This window comes from Cebus imitator, unplaced genomic scaffold, assembly GCF_001604975.1.
Source record: "Cebus imitator isolate Cc_AM_T3 unplaced genomic scaffold, Cebus_imitator-1.0 Scaffold582, whole genome shotgun sequence".
Taxonomy (NCBI): domain Eukaryota; kingdom Metazoa; phylum Chordata; class Mammalia; order Primates; family Cebidae; genus Cebus; species Cebus imitator.
The window spans coordinates 662,813-677,826 of NW_016107897.1; the positions used below are offsets into that span (position 1 = coordinate 662,813).

The 15,014-nt window shown below is 45.9% G+C and overlaps 1 pseudogene; it reads left to right on the forward strand.

The window, feature by feature from the left end:
- The first annotated feature begins 966 nt into the window (after window positions 1-966).
- LOC108294500 lies at window positions 967-1,315 on the forward strand (annotated as a pseudogene).
- The last annotated feature ends 13,699 nt before the right edge of the window (window positions 1,316-15,014 follow it).

Consider the following 15,014-nt stretch of genomic DNA (forward strand, 5'->3'; position numbering starts at 1 on the left):
ATTCCTTACATTACAGCATTGTTTTTAACAGCAAAAGACTAGAATGAACCTAAATATTTATCAAAAGGGAAATGAATAGTTGTTATGGTGGAAGACCTACTATAACACAGATAAGATGCAGAATCTAATGCTACTTGTTTCAGAAGGGATAAATGTAGAAACCAGTATTGAAAAGTGAGCTTTAAGAGAGTATGTATATTACAATAGCATTTATATATGTTTTAAAAGCACATAGAGGGCACTGTAGGTTCAAGATTGTTCTGTCTTCTCAGAGAATTATTTATTTGATCACTAAGAAATTATGTAATGATGTATCTCTAATAAAACTTTTGGTATAAAGGTCAATCCTGTCAGCAATTCTATTCTCCAGGTTTCTTTTTTGTTTTCTTTTACTTTTCTTTTCTTTCTTTTTTTTTTTTTTTTTAGATGGAGTCTCACTCCGTCACCCAGGCTAGAATTCAGCAGCACAGTCTCGGCTCACTGCAACCCCCACCTCCTTGGTTCACCTCCTGCCTCAGCCTCTTGAGTAGCTGGGACTACAGGCACATGCCACCACGTCAGACTAAATTTTGTATTTTTAGTAGAGATGGAGTTTCGCCATGTTGGCCAGGCTGATCTCGAACTCCTGACCTCAAATGATCTGACTGCCTGGACCTCCCAAAGTACTGGGATTACAGGAGTGAGCCACCATGCCCAGACTCCAGTTTTCTTTTGATAAGCTTTTTTTCTGGCATATTTTTACTCATCTTTACAAAATATTTTAAGGTAATATCTTTATAATTACACACAAATATTTATGTAATTTTAGACACAGTCATAAAGGAAATCCTATGTGCATGTTTTTTAAAACTATAGTCCTTTTTGAGCTCTGGCGGGGGGAGGAGTGGCAGCAGCCAGGAAGCCCAGCTTCGCGAAGGCTCTCCGCACACTGAGGCCCGCAGGCACCTGACACTCCTTGCCACCAGGATGCCCAAGAGGAAGGTCAGCTCCGCCAAAGGGGCCGCCAAGGAAGAGCCCAAGAGGAGATCAGTGCGGTTGTCAGTGAACCCTCCTGCAAAAGTGGAAGCTAAGCCGAAAAAAGCAGTAGTGAAGGGTAAATCTCCAGACAAAAAAAGTGCAAACAAAAGGGAAAAGGGGAGCAAAGGGAAAACAGGCTGAAGTGGCTAACCAAGAAACTAAAGAAGAGTTACCTGCAGAAAACGGGGAGACGAAAACTGAGGAGAGTCCAGCCTCTGATGAAGCAGGAGAGAAAGCCAGTCTGATTAATACCATATACCATGTCTTATCAGCGGTCCCTGTCTCCCTTCTTGCATAATCCAGGGGAATATTTTTATCAACTATTTTGTAAATGCAAGTTTTTTAGTAGGTCTAGAAACATTTTTAAGAAGGAGGGAATCCCATCTCATCCCATTTTTTAAGTGTAAATGTTTTGTTTTCAGAGGTGAAGTCATTTGCTTGTTGTCTATTTTTTGGGGTATTGAATTATGGGACGCTTTGACTGTCTAGAGTGTCAACATTCCATAGATGGAGGGTTAGTTTTTATATCCTATAAAGCATATTAAATGGCAATACAAAGTCCGTTCTGCATTTAATGTATTGAATATTTTAAATTACTTCTATTCCCATGTTGTTTTTTAGTAGAATTGTTTCCTAAAGAAAATCACTCCTTGATCGTGGCTCTCCCCATCAGAATTGTGTGCACTCTGTAACATCTTTGGCTGTGGTAGTCCTGTTTTCCTAATAACTTTGTTACTGTGCTGTGAAAGATAAAAAATTTGAGTATGTAGTATACATGTTATTCAGTTGTGAATTGTTGGGACGTATGTAACAGCTTATCAACATGAAGATACTGGTACTTGATAGTCTCTTAAGAAAATTTGAATCTAAATTTTAAGCTGGAAAGTCACTGAAATAACTTTAAAAAAGGATTACAATACATGGCTTTTAAGATTTTTGTTACATATGGTAAGAATTGTGTACAGCCGGGCGCGGTGGCTCAAGCCTGTAATCCCAGCACTTTGGGAGGCCGAGGCGGGTGGATCACAAGGTCAAGAGATCGAGACCATCCTGGTCAACATGGTGAAACCCCGTCTCTACTAAAGCTACAAAAAATTAGCTGGGCATGGTGGTGCGTGCCTGTAATCCCAGCTACTCAGGAGGCTGAGGCAGGAGAATTGCCTGAACCCAGGAGGCGGAGGTTGCCGTGAGCCGAGATCGCGCCATTGCACTCCAGCCTGGGTAACAAGAGCGAAACTCTGTCTCAAAAAAAAAAAAAAAAAAAAAAAAAAAAAAAAAAAAAAAAAAAAAAAAAAAAAAAAAAAAAAAAAGAATTGTGTACAAATTGAAATGTCTGTACTGATCCTCAACCAATAAAATCTCCATTATGAAAGGAGAAAAAACCATAGTCTTTTCTATTTTTACTTGCCTCCAACCTCGACCTATATCAGTACCCCCTTCACAACCTATGTCAATAACCTGGTATTCATTATTCCACGTTTTTCTTCATACTTGTATAATTACATACAGACATATGCATACATATATGCATAGTATGTGTGTATATATATACACACAGATGCAATACATGCACAAGTTTTTATTTGTCCTTTTCAATTTAAATGAGATCATATATGTACTTTTCCAGTTCATGTTGTTCTCACTCAATAACACCCCCTGAAAATCAATCAGTATGGCTCTAATTACTAATCTTCTATGGTTGCCTAGTATTTCATAGTGTGGATGTGTCATAATCTACTCAGCTATTAACCGATTGATAGGTTACTATGATTTTTAGGGTTTAAAAAAGCTGTAAGCAATTATGCAATACACATCTATTATGGTTGGAATGTCTCCTCTAAAACTCATGTTGAACTTTAATTGCCAATGTAATGGAATTGGGAGGTGGAGCCTTTAAGAAGTGATTAGATCACAAGGGTGCCACCCTCATAAATGAATTAATGCCATTATTGTAGCAGTGACTTAGTTACCGAGGAATGGGTTCCTGATAAAACAATGAGTTTGGCCTCTTCTTACTCTGTGTTTTGCATGCACACTTCTACCTTGTGCCTTCCATCATGGGATTACCCTTACCAGATGCCAGCGCCATGCTCTTGGACTTCCCAATCACCAGAACCATGAGCCAAGTAAACTTCTGTTCTTTACAAGTTACCCAGTCTGTGGTATTCTTATACAGCAGCAGAAAATGAACTAAGACATCTTTGTCCATATAGGTTCTTAAATACTGGGACTTCCATTCTTATGAGATGATGTCCCAGAAGTAAGATTGCTAGGTCAAATGATGTATATCTTTTTTTTTTTTTTTTTTTTAACTAAATGGTGCCAGACTGCTTTCCCTAAAGCCTGGAGCCTTCTCACTTCCTCGGCAATGTGTGGCCCTGCAGCCTGGCTAAACTTGACTTATTCTGGGCAGAGACTCCTCTCCAAGGAATTTAAAACTCAAAAGGAGACACACAGAAATTGAAAAGATTGGAGCTGAGTCATATTCATATCAACCAATTCTGAAAATAAGCCCAATATCTTGAAAATACAGTCTTAGTTATTGCCCAAGTTAGCCAGAGTTGAATTCTGTTGCTTGCAACCAAAAGATACTAATAAACCCTAATCACGGACTGAGACCTCAGCCTGGTCACAAATCCAGCCCTGATCTCAACTACGAATTCAACTCTAATCCATGCCATAGACTTAATCCTCACCCAGGTTGGAAACTGAGGGCCATTCCTGGCCCCAGACTTCACTGAACTTTGCCTGGCATCTCTCCAAGGGGTATTCCTGGTTGTCAGTGGATACACTTCAGTGGAAACAGTTCAGCCAAAAGCACCTATAGCCTGGAGCCTGGGACCCAAAGTTAAGGCTTCTTTGCAGTAATCAACACAGGTGACTTCTGGAGATGGGGAATTTCTTGTGAAGAAAAATTTGTAAAATCTAAGAGCTATTTTGGGGGCATGTGTGTTGCAGGAAATAAAAGATCGAAAGGGAACACGGTTCTGGGGTGAGGTTGAGGGTTTACTTTGTGGAGGCAGACAACAGGGATATGAGGGAGCCAGGTGTCTGGAGCTGAATGGGACTGGAGTGAATCCCCTGCTGGAGCCTACATGGGTCTCTATGAGAGAGAGACCCCATGCTCCCAGGACAAGCTCAGAGAAGTTGTCATCAAGAGGTCCAGACAGCCTGTGCCCTAAAGTCCTCCTCCTTTGTCTTTTTCAACATTCTGGCACTGCCTCAACTAGCCCAATGGACCCCCATGTGGCCAGGCCCCTTTCCCCACTGTCCTGACTTGCCACAGTCCCCAAAGCCACCTGCCACCTACTCCTTCTCTCCAATTTCCCTCCCTTCCTCTTTTCCCCTGGTGTGGCTTCTCACTGGGTGCTTCCTGCTGAATTTCAGGGATTAGGACAGTCTACCATAGGACACAGCTCCCTTCTCCCCCAGAGCCAGGAGGCTCTTGCCAAATCTGGTCCCAGCCTCAACCCAAAGATCTCTGGAAGGAATATGGCAGAGCTTTCTGGGTGTGGGGCTGGAGAGACAAGCCAAGAGTGTGTGGAGGGGACTAGCATTTGTCAAACACCTGTTACATACCAGGTAGGGAGTTGGAACTTAGCTCCCTTATTTAATTTCCACAGCAAGCCAGATAGCAATTTTTATGGTCAGATAGGGAAGCTGAGGCCCAGGGATATTAAAAAGATTTGTCCAAGTCTACTCAGCCAGCGGTGACAGAGCTGGGATTTGGACCCAGGACTACTGTGTTGATTCCAAAGCCAGCTCCTTCCAGGAGTAAGGCAAGAGGAATGTGGTGGCCTCAGTTCCTGCATAAAAGAGAGACCCTACCAGGCAGAGAGTTCCCTGGTGGAAGCCTAGAGCAGCTTCCTGGCCCCTAGGCCTGCTCTGTAGGGAGGCAAGCAGGGTAAGAGCTGTGCTAGAGGGGCAGAGAAGCAGGTTCCTCTCACCCTGACCCCTGCAGTCTCCGCTCAGGCAGTGCTGGCCTCCGTCTTCCCATAGGGTCTTCCTCTCCCCTCATTCCTCTGTGCTTCCATTAACAGGGAGAGAAAGGAGCCAGCGGGCAATGCTGCAAGTAGAGTAGGCAGAGTCAGAAGATCAGACACAGTTCATTCACAGGCAAGAACTCTGGGCTGCCTCTGCCTCGCTGATCCCATCTCGGCAATGGGGTGTGGAAGAGTGTATAAGATGATGGCCAAGGCTGGGCACAGTGGCTCACGCCTGTAATCCCAGCACTTTGGGAGGCCAAGGTGGGCAGATCATGAGGTCAAGAGCTCGAGGCCATCCTGGCCAACATGGTGAAACTCCATCTCTACTAAAAATACAAAATTTAGCTGAGTGTGGTGGCATGTGCCTGTAGTCCCAGCTACTTGGGAGACTGAGGCAGGAGAATCGCTTGAACCTGGGAGTCGGAGTTTGCAGTGAGCCAAGGTTGTGCCACTGCGCTCCAACCTGGTGACAGAGAAAGACTCCATCTCAAAAAAAAAAAAAGACGATGACTGAGACTGTATCAACTCCACAGTGTGTGTGTGGTGAGGCCTGCCTGGGCAGGCAAGCACTGTGACCATGTCAGTGGAGACGGCTTTGCCCACAGAACATGATTCAGGGGATAGCAAGGGCAGGAGGTAGGGTAAGCCAGGAAATCATGTCAATAGCTGGCACGAGAGCTCTGTTAGGCCCTGCCTGGGGTTCAAGCCCTGCCTCTGGCTGCCCCATCATGACAGAAGGGTGGTGGATAAGCAAATGAGAATCTGCAGTTAATGGAAATGGGGATTTTTTGAAAAAAGGAACACTAGGGGAAGTGCAAGAAGGTAAGAAAGGGCTGGAAACACTCTGCTGGTTGTCCTGAGAGGGAGAGAAAATGGTACCTGTAGGAAAAAGCTCACCTTTATATCTCCACAGAGGCATGGGGTACTGTGTGGCTGCCTAAGCGGAGCTCTAGTTAAAGGCCTGACACCCACGCTGGCTGTGCCACCCTGAGCAAGTCTTCCCTCTGGGCCTCAGTGTTTCCATCTGCACAGTGAGAATTTGGGCCTAAATGCTCTCCAAGAGCTCTGACAGCTCTCAAATTCCAGAATCTTCTCCAAACCTGCTCTGAGTCAGGCCCCATTGAGCATGGCTATGCCTCAGGCACTGACGGTTGTTTTAATGTGCTGATCAGCAGTGGAAGTCACAGTAGCATTATGAAGTGGGGGTAGTGTGCAATGGGGTCATCCTCGGATCCAATGTGAACGTGTCACCATGGCCTGGAGGCTTGAGTGGATTAATGCCCTGCCCACCTTTCCAGCCTCCCCTCTCCAGTTTCCCCTGGCCTCCTTTCCTTGCCTGGGACATAACAGACTCCCTCTTGCTTTGGCACCTTCACATACATTGTTCACTGTACTTGGAAAGTAGGTTTCCCACCTCTTTGTTGGTAATTCTCTTCCTTTCGATCTTAGCTGAAAAGGTCCCTCTTCTAGGAAGTCTTCCTGGCCCCCTAGCCTAGGCCAGCTCCTACTGTGAAACACGTTCATAGCCTCATGATCACGATCACGGTAGTAATGGCTCGTACCGCATAAGCGTGTTTGTATCTGTCTCCCCTCCTCAATTACCATCAGCTCCCTGAGAGCAGGAGCCTCGTTTATCCCATTCACAGCTCTACCCCCGGTATCCAGTAACCCAAGAAACTTTTAACCTACAAATATTTCTTGAAAACAAAATTCCTAGAAACTGCCATGTGCTATAGACCTACTGGGTGCCAGGCACAGACATACAGCCTCTCATTTGGGTCCTTGGATCATGCTCTCCCTACTTATTTCTTAGGTGCAGAGATGCTGTGGCAGAGAGCTGATGGGTTTTGTCCTTCCAGAAGATCTTTGTCCTGGACCAGTTGGCTGGGCTGCGCAGAGGTGGGCCTGGCAAGCAGGTCTGCCTGTTTTGTGCCTCCTTTTTTGCTTGCCACCACTCTTCAGAGAAGAGCAGCAGCTGTGGCCGCTCCTCGTGTTCCCATAGCAACCAGTGCTTACCTCCCGCTCACTCTGGTTCCTAATTGCCTGATTACACATCTTCTCCCCCGCCAGCTCACCAGCTCGGGAGCTTCTTGAGAGCAGGGTCCATGGCAGACTTTACTCACCATTGCCTGGCTCCAGGCTCAGCGAGTATTAGTTAAATGAACAAAAATGAATGCATGACCATCCATGCACATGGGTTTTTAAAAGCTTTCATCAAAAACAAGGCACCTGGCAGCCTGTAGTGGCTGGGGGAGGGGGAACTTAGGACTCAATGCTCCTTGGCTCACCTCTGCTGAGTGGCGTGGGTGGCCAGCCCCCCTTCTCCTCTCTCCCCTGCTGCCTGGGGAAGCTCTTTAGAAAACAGGCAAGACAGCCTGCATGGTCATGGCTGCTGGCAGGAGGGGGATGCTGGAGATGGTGTGACACCCTCCCCTAACAATCCCCCACCTCTGCTCCACCATGCACAGGCACACTTGCACTCCCTCACCACCTCCTTCTGATGGAAGCCATCTCAAATGGCCACTTTTTACTTTTACCAGAATTACCAGAAACAACTGAGCAGCCTATTCACTTCTAATGCTCTGTTCACAGTCTCACCAGTCAGCCTCATTACTCTGTTCCCATTGCCACTGTGTTAATCCCCTTCACCACCATCTTCCACCTGAGCTGCTCCAACAGCTGTCTCCCTGCCCCACTTCTGTCCTTTTCTCTTCATGCTCCTGCCCTCCCTCACCGCATCTTCCATGGCACAGACAGGAGTGTCCCAAACAGAAATCATCCCACGTTATTCCCAGCCTGACTCATGAAGGAGGCAGGTGAATTTTTACTATTTTTGTGGCATGGCAGAGTCTGTGTAAGTCGCCGAAGCCCCCAGAAGGGGAGCAGGCAGAGCTACTAGTTCATTAATTTAGTCTTTAAATGTTTGTTCCCTTAAATGTTTGGCTTTGGGCCAGGCATAAATTAGTGAACCCAGAGCTCACAAGGATGGGACCAATACAAATTTCTAACCTAATGGAAGGAACAGGAAAAAAAAATGAGATGTGATCAACACTTTGTAGAGGATGCTATGGGAATGTACAGGGAGGTATGTGTGTGCAGAACCAGAAGTATGAACATTTGAGCTGGGATTTCTATCAGAAATTGTTGTTTGCAATTAACAGAAAGCATCTCTGATTAGCTTAGAAGAGAAGGGAATTTAAGCAGTTGGAGGGGTAAGCTGTAGGGAGCTTACAGAATCAAGGGAAAAGCTAGAGAACCAGGTACGGAAATTGACATAAGCAAAGGCACTTCCTGGGGAGGAGTTGGGAAGGAATAGGAAGCAGGAATGGTTTGATCAGGATGCTGCCAATAAAATGAACAAAGTTTGTTTCCTCTATTTTCATATTGCTTGTTTCAGATTCAAAGTCCAACGAGAGTGTCCAGTCACCAAGCTTAGTCCCATGTTTGCCTCCTGGCTATACTGGGCTGGGGAGAGGAAGGCAACTTCCCTTTGGCTTCTGTGGAAAGAGGCATGCATGGATTTATTGTTTCACCAACCTTACTCCCAATCAGGCAGAGACAATTCACTAAACAGGAGCCTAAGGAAAGGGGAGGAATGAATGCTGGGAAGACACAAACCAACAAATGTCCACTTTCTGTTTGATGGCAGCCAAAGAAGAGGAGGAGGACATTCTAGCCAGAGAGAACCAAATGGGCTAAGAAAGAGCTGAAGCTTGGGGCAGCAATGTGTGACAGGAGTGTAAGAGAAGGAAGGCAAAGAGCCACAGATGAGATGGGAACCGGGAGAAGACAGATCACAGTGTGCCCTATGGAGTGGACCCTAAAGATCCATCCTCTGGTGGTGAGGGGTAACCACATTGGCATTCTAGAAACTTCACTATGGGGGTGTCAAGAATGGATCAGAGATTGCAAAATTGGAGATGGGGAGACCAGCAAGGAACTCTTGTAGGCAAGAGATGATGAGGCCTGAATTCCAACGTTGGTCACGAACGGACGGAAGACAATGGACACAAGAGCTATTCAGGACCTAGAATCCTGACGTTTGAGGGGGTGGAGGAGGGAGAGGAGTAAGAGATGACTATGTGACAAGAGGGAGGAGCAAGTGTGGGAGAGTTTGTGCTTTCCTCATAGGCTTCAAGAAGCCCACAAAGAATGGGTGTTCTCTCAGCACTCATTCAATCAGTAGTTAATGTCAGCCTGGCCCCCTTAGCATGTTCTATATTGAAAAATGTGGGGAGAGAGAGTGAGAACCTTTTTTTTTTTTTTTGAGATAGAGTCTTGCTCTGTTGCCTAGGCTGGAGTGCAGTGGTTCAATCTTAGCTCACTGCAACCTCCGCCACTTGGGTTCAAGTGACTCTTGTACCTCACCTACAGAGTAGCTGGCATTACGGGTGTATGCCACCATGCCCAGCTAACTTTTCTATTTTTAGTGGAGATGGGGTTTCTTCCATGCTGGCCAACTCCTGACCTCAAATCTTCCACCTGCCTCAGCCTCCCAAAGTGCTGGGATTACAGTCATGAGCCACTGCACCCAGCCAAGAATGAGAACCCTTAATGAGCCCTCTCATATTCTGCTGGTAGGAACATATACTGATGCAGTTACTGTGTGGAACAATCTGGAAGTATGATTTGCTGTTTTAAATATGCATACCTCATATGCATACCTCAACACATTGATTTCCAGAAATTTGTCCTAAAGAAATAACGAGTGTGTACAGATAAACATAGGTACAAAGATGGCTCAACATTGTTTGTAAGAGTAAAAACCTGCAAACTACCTCAATATGCATCAACAGGGAAACTAGCTGAATAATAAGCCAGCAGGGACAGAAAAGAGAGAAGACACTGACCACACTCCTGGCCTCTGCAGCCTGACAGGCCTCAGTGGAGGAGACGGGTAAATCTTTCACTTTTAGTGAAGTTCGGGGTTTTATCTGTTCCACTAGACTGGACATGTTAATTCCTGGAGGTAATCGGAGGATTTTTTAAATATCAGAAAGTGTCTGAAAAAGTTCTGGCTCTTCAGTAGATTTCATCCAAGAAGCAGGGGAGAAATAGGTCACAGGGAGTGTTAAGGAAGAAACAGGAGGGAGAAAATAAGTTTTCTGCTTGTGGATTTCAACCCCTTTACTAAAGTTATAGTAACAACCATTAGCTCTGGGGAATTCTGACTGAGGGAGGGAAGACTTTTACTTGATACTTTAACAATGTTTGCATTGTTTGGATGTTTTGCAATTTGACCAAATCACAGAAGTAAAAAGATAGTAAAAACAATGAAGAAGATACTTGCATTAGTGGAGAGGGTGGAGATGCTGACAAGCTCCCTGAAGCCCTGGAGCTTCCAGAGCAGGGTTTCTAAACCTGAACACTATTGACTTGTTGCAAGGGCTGTCCTGTGCATGGTGGGGGGTGAGGCCGACCGTTAGCAGTACCCCTAGCCTCTGCCCACCAGGTACCAATAGCACACCCCAACCCTAAGTTCTGACAACCAAACTGTCTCCAGACATTGCCAAATGTCTTCTGGGGGAGCAAAATCACCCCCAGTTGAGACAACTGCTCTAGAGGGATTATTCAGAATATATGGGTGTCGTCTGAGCCTCTAGGCCTGGTGAGCTCATTAATTCTATCTCCTAATGCCTCCCTGCCAGCACCTGTCCATGCATGGCTCCATTGATCTGCGAGTCAGAAGATGCAACTTCCAATTTCAGTTCTGCCACTTACTAGCAATGTGATCTTGGGCCTTCCAGAGCCTCATTTCCTCATCCCTAGAATGGGATAATTAACAACTAACATGGCACTAGGACAACCAGATTCTCCCTTTCAACTGGATCTTTCCTTATGGCTTTTTAGGTGCCCAGGTTTCTCCCACTGAAACCAACAAACCAGCCCACCTTCCTGGACCTTACTTCCTTCTGCAGCTGCCTGCCCTGCCTCTCTCCTCTTCTTCACAGCCAAACTTCTTCAAAGAGTCATCTCACTCTTTGAAGGCATTTCACCCTCAGTGTGTCTTAAACTGATGTAATGATCTTCCTCCCCAAACCTGTCTTCTTCTGTCCCTTATCATAGTAAAGGGACCCTCTTACATCTAGTTACAGAAGCCACAGGCCTAGGAGTCATTTTCAACACCCCTCACATTACCCACCCCATAGCCAGTCCTGCTGGTTTTACTTCCTAAGTCGCTTTGGCTTTCAGTATTATTTATTTCTGAATAGGAAACATATTGAAAAATCAAAATAAATATAAAACAAGATTTAGTAAGGAGTCTCACCCAACTCCATCACCTTCAGTACATCCCCTAAAACGCACATAGATAAATCACCTTTATTTGTGGGGTGGGTATCCTTCCAGTACATCTTTATGGAAAGGCAAACAATAGATATTGCTCCCTTTCTTCCACAAAATACAATACTATACATTCTGTTCTGTACCTTGCACTTTTCACCTAACAATATATCTTGTCAATCTCTGTTCAGTACTTAGAAATCTTTTACTCTGTTTTTACAGATAGTATTCTACTGGGTGGACCTAACAGTATTTATTTTACCATTCCCTTATTTACAAATGCCAGATATGGGTAATCTTCTGCTATTCTAAGCAATCTCTAAACGTCTTTTCAAGCCATCCTGTTTCAGTCTCCTTTGTCTCCACTCCAGTGCAAGCTACCACCATCCTTTCCTGGACCCAGCCGAATAGCTTCCTGAATACTCTGCCCAAATCATTTCTTGCTCTATCTTCACATAGTGGCTGGACTGGTATTTTCAAAACATGACTTTGATCATATCCTTGCCCTGTTTAATGACCTGCTGCAGCTTTCTTGTGGTTTCAGGGTAAAGATGAAACTGCTCCCTATGTGAAGCCTCACTGAGTCTGGCCCTGCCTCAGCCACCTCTCCCTGCTTCCCTGACCCGTCTGCCCCTCTCCTTCTCCACTCCACTCCCAGTGGCCACCTTTTAGTTCTTCGCATATGTTGTTCCTTCTGCATAAAACACTCCTCTCTGCTCCACTCACCCAGGTCCTTTCTATGTGTCCTTCAGATCTCAGCTTCTGTCTCCACTCCTCAGGAAGCCTTCCCTGACCTCTCTGCTAGGTCAAAGAACCAAATTAAAGGTTCTCATTAGTGCCACATGCTTCTCCTGCATAACCCTAGTCCCAGTTGTAAATTCATATTCATTTGGGGGACACTTTGATAAATGTCTGGACTATGAGATCCATGAGAGCAGAGGCCTTACCTATCTTTGCTTACCATAAAAACCCTGCATCTAGAAAATTGTTGACCAAATGAATGAAAGGATGAGTCATATAGGGGCCCCAGCAGAGAACCTGACACATAGTAGATGCTCAACAAGTGTTACTTTCCTCTTTCTTGCATTCACTGTCTGTCTTTGCTCTGAGCCTGTGATGGGTTGCCTTCCATGTGCACTACTCAACAATGCTGCTCTCTAAACACTCAGCCTGTGGCCTTTGCTTGTGCTTCCCCTTTCTTGATGTGACTCATTTAACGATTGATCATTTCTTCCTTTTGAAAATCCTCTCTTGGCTTGTCTTGATGCCCTGGGATCCCCTTGCCCATGGTGATTTCCTCTCTACCTTCTCTTCCTCTGCCCACCCCTGAGATGTTGGGATTCGTCAGGTTTTATTTCCAACCCCTTCCCCTCTCATTCTGTACACTCTCTCTTGAGCCATCTCATATATGCTCATAGCTTCCATCACCATGTATGTGTAAACCTTGAGTCTCCTGCTCAGGTTTCTGTAACATGCCTTAAGCCCCCATATTAAATGCCAGCCTCTGCCTCTAGAATGCAAGTGGAGTCAGAGAGCAGAGATCGTGTCTGTGTTTGCTTATCACAGTCTCCCCAGACCCTGAAGCAGTGCTTGGCACATAGTAGTCACCCAATAAATAAATCCTGTCAAATGTATAAATGGCAGGGCCCATGTCAGGATGGAGATGGCAGCCTTCTCCAGAGGCAGCCTTTTTCTTGCCAAGGCAGTGGGGCAGAGAAAGAGGCTAGGTGCTAAATGTCATGTCCTGGCTTTTCTCATGCTGGACCTTAGCAGATATCTCACACTCAGAATCAGGGTGAAAGATGAAATTCCAAGCAGGATTTGCACCTAGGAGCTAGCAATCTCTGAATCAGCAAACTGTCCTATGGTGTTGTTTCACCCCATTTGCAAACCATAAGGCAGCCTTTGAGAGACAAGGCAGCTCAACAGAACATGTGCTAGCATCATGTCCAGCCGAGTAGCCTTTAAGGGGAGCAAATAGCTGACCACAGCATGTGGCAATGTTATCAGAGGGGAGAAGGGCACTAGGCTGAGGCCACACCTGCCAGGATATGGAGCTGAGGTTGAATCCTCCTGCCCAGCTGGAGAGGGGAGCCAGACCACCCTGCTCCCAAGCCCAGGGCCTTTCCAACAAAGGTCAAGGGTGGAAAAAAGCCAGGCTGAGTGGGCAGAGGAATTCTGCTTATAGCCCTGACACACCGCCTGTGGCACAGCCTCCTACAGCAGACTTGTCTGAACTAAGGCCAGGTCCTGCCTGGTCTGCCATGAGAACTGACACAAAAGTACAGACTGTTCTAAGTCAGAGCTGAGGAGGCCCTTTGAACCCCAGTTCCACCCACCTCATGATTTCATGGAAATGCAGCACATCTAGCTTATCTCTTGGCCTTGAGCCTGCTTGACCCTACAGGCTTGATAGTTTTTCCTGCTTACATTTTAGAGAGAAGAGATGAACCACAATTTTAAAAAGAATATGCAAGTGAAATATATAGCATGAAAGATGGTAGTAAGGGTTATGGAAAAGAAGAAAGTAGTGGAGGGGGATTGAGGGTGCTAGGGTTTGTGATTTTAGATGGCGCAATCAGAGGAGGCCTCCTTAACAAGGGGGCACTGGAGCAAAGCCTGAGGAGGTGAGTGAGTGCACTTGCTCTCTCCACAGTGTACCGTAAGGACATCCAAAACAGAGCCACAACCTCCAGACTGCCCCTCACAGGCCATGGTCAGAGGGCCTCCTGGGAGGTTTCCCTATGGATTTTGGCCTGGCTACACGGACAAGAGTAAGCGTATTTTCTGAAACTGAGGCTGGACACAGAATCAAACGCCTATGACACCCTGAGTCAGGTATTTTTAACAACAGCAGTAGTAATAATAATAATAGCACCGTTTTATCTGCATTGAGCACATACCATATGCTAGGCATTGTTTCTAGCATGTTACATGTATTATCTATCTTATTTCATTCACCCAATGACCCTATGAAATCAGTCCTGTTCTAATGCCTGTTTCATAGATGACAAAACAAAGGCTCAGAGTGGTTACGGAGCTTGCCCAGGGTCACAAAGCTAATGAGCAGCAGAGTCTTGCTTTTATCCTAGGTCTTTGGACTCCAGAGCCCATGTTTTATAGACAGAAGCAGGTTTTAGGCATCTGGGCTAGAACAGTTATCTAGACGCAGAGGGTAGATGAGATGATCTCTTGGGTTCTCTGCTGTGGTCATACGGGCCAGGCAGCTCAGAGGGAGTTGAAAGTGATGTCTAACATGGCAGCCAACCTGGGGGTAGGATTGTATCTGAGGTCTCTAGGGAAGAGGCAGACTTCACCTTCTCTGGAATGCGAGCTCTGTGAACATAAAGCCTTGTCTGTCTTGTGTGCTGCTCTATCACCAGTGCCTGACACTTAGTCAGTGATCAACAAATACTGGAGTAAATTAATAAATACAAGAATGAACCAGGCCGGACGCAGTGGCTCATGCCTGTAATCCCAGCACTTTGGGAGGCCGAGGCGGGTGGATCACGAGGTCAAGAGATGGAGACCATCCTGACCAACATGGTGAAACCCTGTCTCGACTGAAAATACAAAAATTAGCTGGGTGTGGTGGCATACCCCTGTAGTCCCAGCTACTGGGGAGGCTGAGGCAGGAGAATCGCGTGGAACCCAGTAGACAGAGGTTGCAGTGAGCTGAGATAGCGCCACTGTACTCCAGCCTGGTGACAGAGACTCAGTCTCAAAAAA